The following is a 15,186-nucleotide window of genomic DNA, read 5'->3' on the forward strand; positions in this document are numbered from 1 at the left end:
CTGGCACGTTGGCCTCCCACTGCCCTGCCACACCTGGGCTGTGGACGAGACATGAGGCTTGCAGACACATGAGCCCCATCTCCACCCGCACATGGCCAGCTCCCTGGGCGTCCAAATGCCCCTCTTCTAAGATGCCCCAGTCCCTGGATTGAGGGCTCACTCCAAATCAGTATGCCCTCATCTAAACTTGACTACAACTGGAAAGACCGCATGTCCACATAAGGGCACATCACAGGCTTCAGGTGGACACTGATTTCATCTCAGTGCACTACCAACAGAGGACCGTTGAATAAATGTGTCGCATCCTCTTAGGCAGGACTACACTACTCTCAGGAAAAATGAGTCCTTAAGGAGCCCCAAGGCAGAGCGCAGGGAGCAAAAGGCAGAGCTGTAAGGCTGAGCACGCGGCTCCTCCCTAGGATACAGAGAACCTGCACGGGGCCTTTCCCCTCGGGCACACGTGCGTACACGCCACCGCGAACACGCACGGCCCCGCGACCCGCAGCCGCCGTGAGCTCTGGGAGGGTGTGGCCTGACACAATTCACAAGTTCCCTTTGAGACCCACTGTTCTTGTGTCCGCTGCTGCGGCCCCCCGGCCGGCAGGGGGCGGCACCCGCCACGCCCCGCGCTCGCTCTCGCCCGGAAGTCTCGCCGCGGCGGAAGTTGTGGTCCGAGATCGTCCCGGAAAATGGCGGCGTCCGTGACCGCGACAGCGGCCAGCTCGGGAGGCGGCCGAAGGCGAGTAGTTCGTAAGAAGCGCGGCGGCGGGCGCGGCGGCAAGGGCGCTCTGCAGCGGCTGCGGGTGGCTGTGGAGGGGTTCGTGCGGGCCACCTCCGGGGGAGAGGCCGAGGGCGCGGCGCCGCGGTGCGCTCCCGGTCGGGCGGCAGGAAGAGCCGCAAGGAGCTGCGGAGGGAGAAGCGGCAACTGAGGAAAGCGCGGCGCCTGCAGAGGACCGCGGGCGCCGCGGCGGGGAAGCAGGAGGGCAGCGCGGGGGAGCCCGCGCCGCCCCCGGCCCAGGCCTCCGCCCCCGCCAAGGGCACGCCGTCCCCGTCCGTGGCCACGGCTGTCCCCGAGGCCGCAGCCCCAGCCAAGGCCCCGGCTCGCCCGGGCCAGGCCAGCCCCGCCGCCGCCGCCGCCGCTGCCCGCAAGCGGGCGCTTCTCACGGCCAACGAGGAGGAGGACCGGGAGATCCGCCAGCTGGAGCGCTGCCTGGGCCTGAGCAAGCGCAGGAAGAGGGCCGAGGGCAGCGCCGTGCCGCCCGGCTTCGCGCGCGACGGGCTGGACTACATCCTGGGCGTGCTGGGGTCGGGGGCCGGCGGGCTGCACGCGAGCAGCGGCGACGAGGAGGAGGAGGAGGCGGGCGCGCCGCTCCCCGAGAGTGACCTGGACAGCGACTCGGAGCCGCAGAGTGCGGAGGACGCCGAGGACGCCGCGGAGCCCGAGCCGGACAGCCGGGAAGAGCCCGAAGGCGGGGCGCAGGAGAAAGCCGGGAGGAAGAGAGTCCGTTTCGCAGAAGACGGAGAAGAGAGGGCAGGCTCTTCGGGGGCAGACGGCACGACCCCGCAGGTACCGCGGAACTTCCCTGGGTCCGGGGATGGCCGTCAGCCCCGGAGCCAGTGCACTGCAGTGGGGCGCTCGGGGTGTGTTAAACAGTCAGTAGAAACAGCTGCGCCGAGTTGGTAGTTCTGTGTATGAATATGCACATAGCAAGGGAACTGTGAGGTTTGTCCAGTGTACTTTTTTTTCTTTTTTGTGATTATATTATTCTCTTTTTTCAAGGAGAGGCTTTGTGAAAGTGGCGAAAAGTACATCCCACCTCGGCTGTGGCCAGCCCAGGAGACTGTGGACGAGCGCAAGAAGGAGGAGTTAGAAAGGCTGAAGAAACACGTCAAAGGCCTAATTAACAGGTGACCTTCCAGAGTTGTTGCGCTCTCTCCCTTGGAGCAATGCTCTGTTTCTAAAACACGGAAACTGTCCCAGAATGACAAGATGCAAGTGATGGGCAGGACTTGTAGCTGTTTTCAGATCCTTTCTCTGCCTACCTTAGGGCAACCACATCCTTATGTTGAGGAGATGTTGCCCAGCTGTTTGGTATGGTGAGTCCTTACAGGGTTTGAAGGCAGCAGGGGACTCCTACTGCCACTCTGAGGCTGGAATGGGGCAGGGAACATCCTCCCAGGAATAGTGGAGGAAGGCCTGGCAGGGATCCCCCCTTGCAGAAAAGAGTGCACCTGGTCAGGATGCTGGTCCTTCATCCCCCTATGTTGGCATTTAGACTCTAAAAGGGTAATTGGAAGCCATGTAGCTGGGACCACACCACTTAACCATCTACAGTCAGCCTGTGGTTTTAAGAAACAAGTTCAAGTCCTTCTTGCACTAATGCTGTCCTCCAGTTCTCCCATAACTCTCACCAGAAGACCCTCATGCCCCTCTTCTAAATCCTCGAAAGGCAGCCACTCTTTTAAATGTATATTGCTCTCTTTTTTTGGTAGATTCATAGGGTACAGGGCATTCCTGCATGCTGTACACCTGCTTTCTCCCAAAGGTTACATTTTCTGTAGCTAGAGTACCATTGAGAAGCAACCAGGGGCTGGGAGTGCAGCTAGTGGTGGAGTGCTAACCTAGTATTCATGAGGCCTGGATTCCATCCCCAGCACCACACACACATATCAGGGAACTGATGTAACAACTCCTAGAGCTTGTTCAGGTTTCACTGTTTTTATGTGCTTGTGTTGTTTAAGAGAAAGAGGTTCTGTGTAGTTTATTACATGAAGATTTAGGTGACCACTGCCACAATCAGGATACAGAACCTGTCCTTTGTGCCGCCTCTTCCCCTATGTTACTTAATTGAAATTGAAACATTGTCAGTGGAGTGTCCTAGAAGTTTTACTGAAGCATGCTGTTGTGATGTCCCTTTTAGTAGTAGCACAGGTGTGTGGTGAATAGTCTTCCTTGCACAGTTCTCTCTCGCTACTCATTCAGACAGAGCACCCTCTTCAGTGTAGAAACCGTGCATGTGTGCCATCTAAGAAGTGGGCGAATTGGTGGTTTTCCTAATGATACACTACTTAGATGGTTCCTACACCTGGGAATGTCAGATCAGGATACCCAGGTTTCTGCAGACTCACAGACCCTCCGTGGCATACCTCACTGGTTACATTTCAATTGAAAAGACAGTTGTATTATTTCAGAACTCCATAGTGTTCTGTGGTTATGAGCAGAATATGCTGGGTTATTGCAGCAGGGTCAGTTGTTTCCGGGTCAGAAGCATATGTAAGATAGGATATATTGGTAGTATTGATAACTGAGTTTGAACTGGAAAATTATATTTAATTGTGTTTCTGTGTTTACATTCCTGCAGGTTGAGTGAGCCAAACATGGCATCCATAAGTGGGCAGCTGGAGGAGCTATACATGGCCAATAGCAGGAAGGACATGAATGACACACTGATGGCTGCCCTCCTGGGTGCCTGCGTCACTCCCTCAGCCATGCCCAGCAGGCTGATGATGGAGCACGTCCTCTTGGTCAGCATCCTTCACCACACTGTCGGAATTGAGGTACGCTCCCACCTTTTCTCCACCCGATGGCCCTGTCGCCTGGGATGGCCTTGGTCCTCCATGGTGTAGGTCAACAGTTACTACATGTGATGACCATAGGAAAGAGGCTGGCTCATTAAGTGCTTGCTGAGCCCACTTACAACAGGGAAGGAGATTTTCTTGTTGCAATTCTGCTCTTCCCCTTTCCCTGCTGCCGCACTTCTCATTGCTCTTCCTGGGAAGTTTAATGAGCCATGGTTTTCTTAGCCAGCAATGGCAGCATTGTGGCAACATTTGGAAAGGTGGTGGCCTTACGACCAACTGGGCACAGGGAAGCTGAGTGCAGAAGAAAGTGGCCCAGGCCCCACAGCTGGTTCAGGAGTCTGCTCAACTGTCTTGGGATCGTTTGTGGAAACTCTGCACCACCTACTTGGAGAATTGCTCTTTTTTAAAAGTGTTTTTTTTTCCCCCTAAGAGCCACACTCGTGTTCACATATAAGTGTGAAAGTCCATTTTTTTGCCATTACAAAACATAATGGAAGCTCTGGACATCTTTGCTGGTGCCCCATGATGACCATAATTCAGTGCTGTTATGTGGCTAGCTTAGTCCGTCCCCCATCCTTCTAGATGTCTCTGGTGTACTTCAGCAGACTTAATAATCAAACTGTGTTATAGACAGTATTTCACAGTGAGTTACGTAAAAGTCATGACCCTGATCACCCGTAGCACGTGGGTAGTCAGCTTGATGTGAAAACATGGGGTTAGTGCTCCTGCTTCTCATTCACACCTTCACTAATAGCACGAAGGACAATGAGGTGGCTTGTTCCAAGGGGAAGTCCTTATGGTACTTCAGCTAATGACAGTCTCTAAAACTTCTGCCAGATAGGACAAGCGCTCAGGATGCTGGTTCCATTAAACTTCTTTCAGAGCTATACTAAAAAAACACCTCACAGAAATTCATGGGAAGAAAAAAAATGTGTTAAAGATCATGGTGTCAGCTGCTGCATTGCTCTCATAATCATTTACAAGGAAACAATCAGATCTGTATGGGTTGGTGTTAAAATTTACCAAACTTAATTTTAGAAAAATGAAATGTTTTTTTAGTTGTAGATGAACACAATATATTTATTTTTTATGTGGTGCTGAGGATCAAACCCAGTGCCTCACACATTTGAGGCAAGTGCTCTAGCACTGAGCTACAGCCCCAACCCCTAGAAAAATGAATTTTGAACACATTAAGTGGAATTATTTTTGTGGCTGTGACGCACCTGCTTTCCCACCGCACCCTGCAGTCTGCTGGAGCTCCTCCTCCCACGGACATTTATGCCTGTGCACGTCTGCAGCCTGACCTGCAGTCAGAGTGTAGTAAGCTCACACAGACAGTCCAGCACCCAGCTTCCTCCCCACCTGCTTAGAAGTCACCCAGATTGAAAGCCTGGAAATCACACACACCTGATGTGTCGGATCAGGCCTGCCACACCCTGCCAGTGTTCCTAGGGATCACTGGCACCCAGCCCTTCCTTTCTGACCCAGCATGGCTGCCCTGGTAAGGCCATCTCTCCTGTGGATTGCCGGCGTCACTGGACATCCCCGCTCCCATCTGCTTCCTCTGGTCTCAACTTGAGTTGGGATTTGAGAGAAAACACTTACCAGATAGTAATATGGCAAGATGACAGCTGCCAGTTTTGAGTTAGGTCTCAGTCTTACAGAGTGACAGGATGGAAGTCCTTCCTCCTCCAGGACATACTTAAGGAATCTGGACTAGAATGTGCCAGAAGAGCAAGAGGATGGCTCTCTGGTGAGCTTGCCCTGTTTCACCAGGCCACTGCTACTTCTTGGCCTTGTGCTCTCCCCTCTTTGTGATGGTCAGCCTACTTACTGGTGCCCCAAAGAACAGCACACCCACATCTGGACCCTGAGAGTGGAGCTGAGCCATTAGAGCTCCTGTCCTTCCTTTAGCACCCTCCTGGTGATGAAGCACTTGCCTGTGGGGACCTTTGATATCTGTTGAGAATGTGCTGTTTTCTTTAAAGTTCACTTACACTGCTTGCTTATTCAGAGGACATTAACTTGAAATAAGCAGTTCTGAGAATGAGTGTTACTGGGTGGTAGAGCATTTTTAGAGATACAGTTGTGTTTTAACATTTGTGGGGGCAGGTACTGGGGATCGAACCCAGCAGCACTCTTCCACTGAGCCATATTCCCATCCCTTTTTAAATTTTATTTTGAGACAGGGTCTCAGGCTGGCCTTGAACTTTCGATCCTCTCTCATTTCAGTCTTCCAAGACAGATATGGCCTCCACACCTGTCTTAACACATTTTTAGCAAGTTTATTTTTCCAAGGAACCAGCATGGCCATTGCCCCCCAAATTACGACTTTGTATTTGGCCTAAAGCGGAGACCCTTTCAGCACAGGTTGGTGCTCAGCTGCTTACCGTGTGCTCTTGTGGGGCAGCCGTACTTGAGTTCCTGAAGGCTGCCCTGTTGGAGTTTATGTCCTGCCTGTGTGCAGGAACTTATTCAGTGTGTTGAAGGAGAAGTCCACAGAACATGTGCGACACGCTTGCTGTTGTCCTGCTCAGGTTGGTGCTTGCTTTCTGGAGGCCGTGGTGAGGAAGTTTGATGACATCTACAGAAATGGAGGTGAAGGGAAAGAGTGTGATAACGTTTTCACCATCATCGCCCATCTGTACAACTTCCACGTGGTACAGTCTCTCCTCGTCTTCGACATTTTGAAGAAACTTATTTTAACTTTCACCAAAAAAGACATTGAGCTGATCCTGTTGATGCTGAAAAATGTGGGCTTTGCATTGAGAAAAGATGACGCCTTGTCGCTGAAGGAACTGATCACAGATGCCCAGGCCAAAGCCAGTGGGGCAGGCAGCATGTTTCAGGACCAGACCAGGGTAAGAGTGCCACTTGACCTGCTTCTTAAATGCTTAACAATGAGTCCCTGGGGTAAATAGGACACTTCCCTTCCTCAGTGGTCTCTCTTTTCAGCCTTCTCTAGCCCCTGTGCAGCAGCGGGACCGAGTCTTGCGGGCCTCTGTTTTCCCATCTATAACTCGGGGCTCTCGGCTTCGCCCCTGCAGTCGTGAGGGGTGGGGAGCAGCACCTGCTGTGCCTGAGGGGAAGAAGACGTGATTGCTGAGGAGAAAGGAGAGGGCCATGTTAGACCTGGGGACACCACCAGGAGTGAGGAGGGCCGGGCCTGGGGAGGACCCATAGGGTTCTCGGCAGGTACTCCAGGGGTGGAAGTTGTTTTAGGAGTCACTTTGGTGACAGTGTAGAAGAGAGGGGAAGTGGCTGGAGGAATTGGGGGGGATGCTGTAAGAGTCTGCGAGATGGTGGTGACATGGGCACCCTGGCAGTGGATGTGGCCTTGGGAGTCAGAAGCAGCCGAGTTTAGTGGGGAGCAGGGCTGAAGGAAGTAAGGGCAGAGGGCCCCCCTTCAGGTGCACGGGAGGAGGTGCAGGAGGAATCCACATCTCGAAGGGCAGTGAGCCAGGGGGGATTTGGGGTCACCCTCATGCCGGGAATCCTGGAAGCCATGGGGGTATGTGGGACCCCCACTAGGGTGAAGGGATCCCTGTGGTTACAGGCAGCAGTGTGGAGCTGCAGGAAGGAAGAAGAGCTGGTGGGCAAGGTGGCAGGATACTGGGGGGTGGGTCACAGAGGCCAGAGTCCTGAGAAGAATTTACTCTTTAGGTAGGATGTTGAGGTCAAGGGAAAGGGACTGGATTTTCATTTTGGTCATTGTCTGATGAGGAGCATTATTGTTAGCTGCTCCTTGTGCACCGGGGCAGCATGTCTGCATAGGCAGCAGGGAGTGAAGTGGGGAGTGGGTGGGGTGGGAGGGAGTGCAGATTACACTCTTGCTGGCTAATGCCCAAAAGCTGACAGCAGAGGTGGCCGCCTGGGCAGGGAGGTGGGGAATGCCAGCGGCTATTGAGGGATTGGAGTTCCTCTTCTGGGCATTATGCAGATTCTAAAGTGATTGTTGCCTAGCTTGGAATATACCCGAAATCACCTACTTGTTTATTTTAAAGAGGTTGATTTTATGATGTGGAGATTGTATCAAGAGTTAATATTTGAGGAAGGTATGTAGACAGACTCTGTGCTGTCCTTGTAACTTTCCTGTAAGTGTGTTACTGTTTCCAGTTGATAAGGATTAAAAGACCACCCAGTGGTCCTGGAGAGGCTGAAAATCCAGCAAGGGGAAGATGTCCAGGAATGTTCAAACTGCTTGAAATAATGGGAGATTTCATTTTGGTTTTGGGTTTATTTCTCCCCTTCCTTTTCCTTAAAGGTTCGATTTATGCTGGAGACGATGCTGGCCTTGAAGAACAATGACATGCGCAAAATTCCAGGCTATGATCCCGAGCCCGTGGAGAGACTGAGGAAGGTGCAGCGAGCTCTGGTGAGTGGCCGCCTACTACCTTGCCCCGAGCCTCAGGGCAGCACGGCCCCATTGGGAGAGGGAGCGGGACTTGTGAGTTGGGGCCTGAGAGAAGACAGAAGCTGCTCTGTGAGTGGCCCACGCCCTCCTGCACAGCCCCTGTAGCTGGTCCTCCCAAGGTGCTCAGCTTGCTGTGCAGTAGGAGCCTATTGTCACGACTGTGCCTAAGAGACGTTACTTGGGTGGCAGACCCACAGACCTCACACAGAATACAGTGAGTTGACTGCTTATTTTGGCATTATTCCAAACAGACTAACTATCCCAGTTGCCAGAGACTCATTGCAATGTTCATGTACCAAAAATTCCATTATCAAAAATATGAAAGTGAGCCAGGCACAGTGGTGCACGCCTGTAATCACAGTGGCTCAAGAGGCTGAGACAGGAGGATCTCGAGTTCAAAACCACTCTCAGCAACTTAGAGAGGCCCTAAACAACTCGGCAAGATCCTGTCTCTAAATAAAAGATACAAGGGGGCTGGGGATGTGGCTCAGTGGTTAAGCACCCCTGGGTTCAATCCTGGTACAAAAAAAAGAAAGTGTGATCACAGTACAGACTATGAACCAATTAAAGCATCTCATTAAACCTTTTTCTCTAATCAGGTGCGCAATGCCAGCTCAGGTTCTGAGACTCAGCTTTGCATCTCTTGGGATGGTCTTTTGAATGCAGAACAAACTGGGCGCTGGTGGATCATGGGGTCTGCTTGGAGCGGGACTCCGATGATTGACAACAGTCATCATGCACTTCAGCAGAAGCCGCCTGTGGGCACGGTATGGAGACCCAGTGCTTGACTGTGGGCACCCTGCTGTGCCGAGTGCCCGCTCTGCTAGAGGAGTTCTGATTATTCCTGAATGGCTATGGAAGTGTGCCACTTAGGTTTATTTGAAGGCCTTATAAAAATTGCCAGTGTTAAGGTATGATTTAAATCCAGGCATGTGGCACATGCCTGTAGTCCCAGCTACGTGGAAGCTGAGGTGGGAAGAACACTTGAACCAGCCTAGGCAACATAGCAAGGTCTTGGCTCCAGAAAACAAAACAAAACATATAATTCAGTTTTTGTTGTTTCTTTTTTAAGGATTTTAAGAGTCCCAAAACACATTGTGCAAAAGATCTAAGAGTTGAAGGGAGTGTGTGAAAATCAAGACTGACTTTGCAGATACCCATTCTTGAGACTGGGATGTGTTCTGTATCCTAGGAGATGTAGGTTCCAGCCCATTAGCATGGATGAAACTTCTTCCCACTTATTTGTATTTATCATTATTAGCTAGAGTCGGAGCTGGGTGTGGTGCACACACCTGTAATCCCAACTGCTCGGGAGGCAGAGGCAGGAGGATGGCGAGTTCAAAGCCAGCCTCAGCAATTTAGTGAAGTGCTAAGCAACTCAGTGAGATCCTGTCTCTAATAAAGTACAAAATAGGGATGGGGTGTGGATCAGTGATCAAGTGCCCCTGAGTTCAATCCCTGGTACCCCACCCCCCCAAAAAAAATAAATAAAAGTGGAAAAAAAATATTTACTAGCATCTGTTTGATCCAGATCTCCTTCCTTGTCCCCAGTGTCCTTTCCTGCCCTGGGCCCTTGGCACACCTGATGACCATGATTCCCATATCTGAACTTGATCTGAGATGCTCAGGCTGATGTCCCACCCTCCTGAGAGTTCCCAAATCCAGTGCTTCTCTCCTCCAGTGGCTTTTTATCCTGCCACATTTTCCCTTTGTGGTGACCCAGAAATAAAGATTTGGAATTTACCTACAGGTATTCACGTGCAATTTAGTTATACTGAGCTGAAGCCACAAAATTGTACAAGTTGTTCTTTAGAAACTTTAGGAGCACACTCAACCAAAGGTGGCATGGTATTTCTCAGGAAACAGCTCTCAGGACCTTTGTATGACCCACACACTAATCTTCCTTTTTCAGATAAGCTCAAAGATGTTGGATCTTGCTCGGAAGCAGAGAATGAACACTGACATTAGGAGGAACATCTTCTGTACGATGAGGATTTTTTGGATGCTTTTGAAAAGCTGCTCAAGTAAGCATTTGTTTTGACCTGTCAAGTTAGAAGTTGTGAAAGAATTAATTTAATCTGGGGTTTGTGTTTGGAGGACTGAAAAACTGGAATTTTGTTACTGTCCTCTCACCTGGGTGGGCCACATGTCTCTGGCAAGCCACTCATTCCTACTAGTGTGCCCTGGTAGATCCTCAGTGGAGCCCTGTAGGAGGCTGCAATTTGAGGGCTTTGTAGCCAGTATCTGGTAGCCAGCCACTGTCTTCGGCGGCTGTTGGTTGTCATGGATTGCTTAAAGTGTATGAGCCTTCATGTTGAAGCTGCCTCTTGCTTCTCATTTAAAATGTCCCAGTATGGTTCTGTAATAATTTGTTGTAGCAGGTTTCTAAAACATTTGCATACTTTATGCAAAGTACTTAGTTATCAGATAACAATTAAGTGAACAGTTTAACTCATTTTTCTTTATTTGCTTCAAACTCATAATGCAATACAGGAAGAAATGGCTCATTTTAGTATTCTGATAGTTGGGGTTTTGTAAACTGGGGTGGCTTGTCAGGGTGGGAACACTGAGCATACCTCTGTGTTTCCTAGTCAGTCTTCATCTAACAATGAGTTTTTTCCCCATTTTTATTCATCACAGTCATTGGCTGACCTGGGGTTGAGGCTCAGTGGCCTAGTGTGCATGAAGCCTGGGTTCCATCCCCACTACCAAAAAACCCACATGCCCCTCTGGGAAAAGGGTGAACAAACCAGGGGTCCTTGCTGCAGTGGGTGGGATCCTTACAGTTCACTATTACAGAGGGCGAAGTACCAGTCCCACAGCTGCATGGGTGACTCTTAAGTGTGTTCTGCCAGGTTCAAGAGGCTGGACACCCGCCTGCTTTGTGGCTGTTTGTGTGGCATTCTGGCAGAGTCAGAACTAGAGGACTGGAAAAAAGATTGGTGGTAGCCCGCAGCTTGGGGAATGGCTGTCTGCACAGGCGTGTGGGGGTTGTGGGGGCGATGGAATTCTTTTTCCAGTGTGGTTGCAGTTACCTGACTCTGGGGGCTTATACAGCTGCACCCACAGGACTTTACACTGAAGAGGATGGAGTTTACTGTGAATTTTAAAAATGAAAAAGTGAGCCAGGCACGGTGGCGCACGCCTGTAATCCCAGTGGCTCCGGAGCCTGAGACAGGAGGATCACGAGTTCAAAGCCAGCTTCAGCAACTTCGAGGTGCTAAGCAACACAGATCCTGTCTGTAAATAAGCTGGGGGTATGGCTCAGTGGTTGAGTGCCCCTGAGTTCAATCCCTGCTACAAAAAGAAAGAAAGAAAAAGGGAAATCATTGTCTTAGCAAGACCTGGCTTCATTTGAGTCCTGCCTGTGTCAGTTGGACTTGGGTCCTGGGCTTTGTGGTGGGGTAGAACTCGAGTCCTGTTGTGTCCTCCCAAACTTTGCCACATCACTAGAAAAATGAGGCCAAAAGAAACTGGGGAGGGCCAAACCTCTGGCTTGTGTCTGGTTGCTGCCACCCGCCTCCTGGCTCACTTTTAACCACACTCTTCCAGGCAGGAAGGACCTGTGGGCTCTTTGGCTGTGGAAGAGGGAAGTGGAGTGCTGACTTAGCTGGGCTGTTTCTGTGCTGCAGGCTGGGACTGAAGGATCAGCAGGAGAGAGAGGTGGTCCACGTGCTCATGGACTGCTGCTTGCAGGAGAAGACATACAATCCCTTCTATGCGTTCTTGGCCAGCAAGTTCTGCAGCTATGAAAGGCGATTCCAGGTAACTTGGTCAGAAGGTGCCAGTTACCTGTGTCCTGATGCTTTTCCTCAGCATTCTGTCTGGCTCACATCCTAAACATGAGTTCTTGGAGCCAGAAGTACTGGGTAGAGGGACCACCTGCACTAGGAGGCTAGGTGTGACCAGTCTCTTGATGTCACTTGTCAAGAGCTTTCTTCAAAGTGCTTATCTGCTGGGGTGGGGTGGGGTAGGGTTTGCTGGTGCTGGGGATCCAACCCAGTGCCTCATAAATGCAGGGGAGAACCACAACCAAAAGATGACTGTAAAGCTGTTTCAAGCTCCTGACCATTTGAAAGGACAGTATAGTTGCTCCTGAAAATCCTGAGTTTCAGAATATTAAAAATAAGTGAATGAGAGCATCTTAGTGGTTTAGTCTACTGATTGTTGAATTTTAATTTTTTTCTTTTTATTAAATGTTACTAGATGACTTTCCAGTTCAGCATATGGGATAAATTTCGGGACTTAGAAAATTTGCCAGCCACTAATTTCTTGAATTTGGTTCATCTGGTGGCACACTTGTTGAAGACAAAATCGCTTCCGCTTTCCATTTTGAAGGTTTGTAAGCAATTAAAAATCACTGTGTAGTTGCTTATTTTTCGTACTTGTAAAGCATGAATTTTCCAAGATTCTGGAGAGTGTTTCATTGTTGTGATCATTGTATACACAGTATAAATTTACCTAGAACATTAGGGCTCGGTTCCAGTTTTCTTGCTAACTTAAGTAAATCTTTTCTGAGTTTGAGATTAATCTTAAAATCCTGGACCCGTCAGTGCTCAGTAGACTGGCACCCCATAGAGGCCTGGTACTGGGTCTGCAAAATAGGGTGTTAGAAAGCTGCAGGCTCCCCACTCTGTGTTTGGGACTTCAGAGCCATAAAAACATAGATGCCCGATGTTCCTCTGGAGGAGATGGTGGACCTACCTGTAGAAGGCAGGATTTGAGGTTGGCCAGTAAGGCTTGGGTAGTGGAGCCACCAGGGTGTGGGTGCCATAAAAAATTGTGAGCATTTGAAGAGCCTGAGGGTCAGGGCTGGTCGAGGTGCAGAGAAAAGTCGTCCTCTGTGCCCTGTGTCCGTGGGTGTGCTTCCCACCCTGGTCAGAGCGTCTGCCCATGACTGCCTGCCTCTCTAGGGTGTGGGATGTGGGGTTTCCCACTGCACTGAAAGTGTGGGTACAGTCTTCACACCCCATTCCAAGAACTGGAGTAATTTAGAACACTAAGATAACATCTTCTCATCGTTGAGCTACATCTACGCTTCCCTACTCAAGTCGGGCTCAATGTAGAATGGGTTGGTGTGGCCCCGGGTGAACAGGAGCAATGGAAGCTCACTCGTGGGCAGTAGAACTTGGGTTCTCCCTGGCTCCCAGCCCTGCCCTCCACTCTCCCCACTGATGTTCTTTTTGCTTGTTTTCTATTTTGATACTGGACTGGAACCCGGGGTACTCTACCGCTGAACTACTCCCCAGCTCTTTTTATTTTTTATTTGAGACAGGGTCTGGCTAAGTTGTGGAAGCTGGTCTCAGACTTACAATCCTCCTGCTTCGGCCTCTGATATCACTGGGATTATAGGCATGTGCCACTGCACCTGGCTGAGGGGCCGTCTTTGATCAGAATCTCTCCCTGGCATGGTTTTGTACTTCCTGTGCTGTGCATCTACAGCCAGTACATCATCTACCCTCTGGGTAGAACCGTGTGGTCATCTTGCTCTTGTGACTTTCCACAGTTCTTTTTTAAAATTAAGTTTGCAATTTATATATGTTAATATCTGTAATTCTCTGATCTTCTGTGTGATCTTACTTCCACTGTATAAGTCTAGTACGTTTATTTGTTACACTGCTGAAATTTAAAATTATTTCTGGGGTTTTTGATAGTTTTCTAAGATGGAAGCATATCTGAGTTAATCTTTCCTAGACCTAAGCTCTACACAAAGAGGTGTTGATAGGGGTGGTCCAGACTCTACCAGAATGCCACACAGACAGCCATAAAGCAGAAGCTGCAGTGTCCAGCTTCTTGTACCTGGTGGAACACACTCAAGAGTAGGCTTCTGTTCTAGAAACTACATTCCTGGCTTGTGAAGTATAGGCCCCCTAAGCTGTGTTGTGCTGCCAGGTTGACCAGCCACCCCTGCCAGCTCTGCAGGGTCCCCATGGCACCACTTCCTTACTAACAGCTGTTCATTTTAAAAGACCTTCTTAAACCAGGATGTGTGGGCAGTGAGGAAGGGTCAAATGCCTACTCATTAGCACTGTTTACAGATCACTGGAGAGTTGGCTAAGCTAGTGTCACTTTTTTCTGTCTCCTGACAATAGGTGGTTGAGTTCAGTGAATTGGACAAACCCAGAGTCCACTTCCTACGGAGAGTGTTGACTATGCTGTTAATGGAAACAGAAGTTGAAGACCTGGGTTTAATTTTTGCAAGGTATGTGCCCAGGTGTTTCATTAAACATGAGAAAGGGACAGAAAGATGTTTTCATTCCGGTTAGTTTACAGAAGCAGCATTGTGCTTCACGTATAGCTACATAAGTCATGTCAGTCTTAATGTTAAGCTGATATCTAAGAGTGCTTGTTGTTTTCTCAGTGCTGGGCATGCAGTTCTAACACTGAGCCACCTCCTGCCCTGAAGTTCTTCGTTGAAAATTCTGCTTTACATAGAGTCAGGCACAGCAATGTACATCTGTGGGTTCAGCTTCTTGGGAGGCAGGACGATCCCTGGGGCCTAGGAGTTTTGAGGCCAGCCTGAGCAACGTAGAAGACCCTGCCTCAAAAACAGAAATAAAAAGGAAGAGAAGGCCTGGGGGTTTAGCTCAGTGGGAGATGGTTTTGTGTGTGTAAGAGGCCCTGGTTCCTTCCCAGCACCACAGGGAACAGAACTAGGTTACGACTGCCTCCTAGGTACCTGCGTTGAGATCTGTCCTGACACGCGTCTGTCTGATTCTCTTCCAGAGTGTCTGAGAACCCAAAGCTGGGGATGTTGTGAGAGGGTCTGAAGCTCTTCATTGGCCACTTCTTACTGAAGAACGTGCAGGCCCACCAGAGTCCCGAGGAAGCCAGCATGCTGAGAGAGAGGGCAGGCCTTGCCACGCGGTCCTTGCAGGACAAAGCTGCCCTGAGAATGTAGGCATGTCCAACCCACAGGTGTCCTCAGGATCTCCAAGGCCTGACCTGCTCAGTGAAGAGGGGGAGGGTTAATGTCACAGTCTGTCACATTGTAAATGTTATTTATTGAGATGATTTTTTTAATCCAAGATTGTATCGTGTTGGTGTTTTTTATAACTTTATTATTTTTTTAAAGTGGTGCTGAGGATCGAACCCAGGGCTTCACATGTGCTAGGCAAGCGCTCTACCACTGAGCACAACCCAGCCCTGTTTGTGTTTTTAGTAACTTTCAGACGATGCATTGGAGGTGG

General features: G+C 50.0%; 1 pseudogene across 1 annotated transcript; it reads left to right on the plus strand.

Moving 5' to 3' along the window:
• Positions 1-685: 685 nt before the first annotated feature.
• Positions 686-14,897, plus strand: LOC308640038 (nucleolar MIF4G domain-containing protein 1-like; annotated as a pseudogene). Its single transcript, XR_014024358.1, has 11 exons — positions 686-1,567; positions 1,781-1,908; positions 3,363-3,558; positions 6,120-6,443; positions 7,847-7,957; positions 8,596-8,763; positions 9,909-10,020; positions 11,629-11,761; positions 12,203-12,334; positions 14,089-14,198; positions 14,723-14,897. The product of XR_014024358.1 is annotated as a nucleolar MIF4G domain-containing protein 1-like (transcript).
• The last annotated feature ends 289 nt before the right edge of the window (positions 14,898-15,186 follow it).

Source organism: Spermophilus citellus, assembly GCF_964194105.1.
Source record: "Spermophilus citellus genome assembly, contig: SCAFFOLD_196, whole genome shotgun sequence".
Classification (NCBI taxonomy): Eukaryota; Metazoa; Chordata; class Mammalia; order Rodentia; family Sciuridae; genus Spermophilus; species Spermophilus citellus.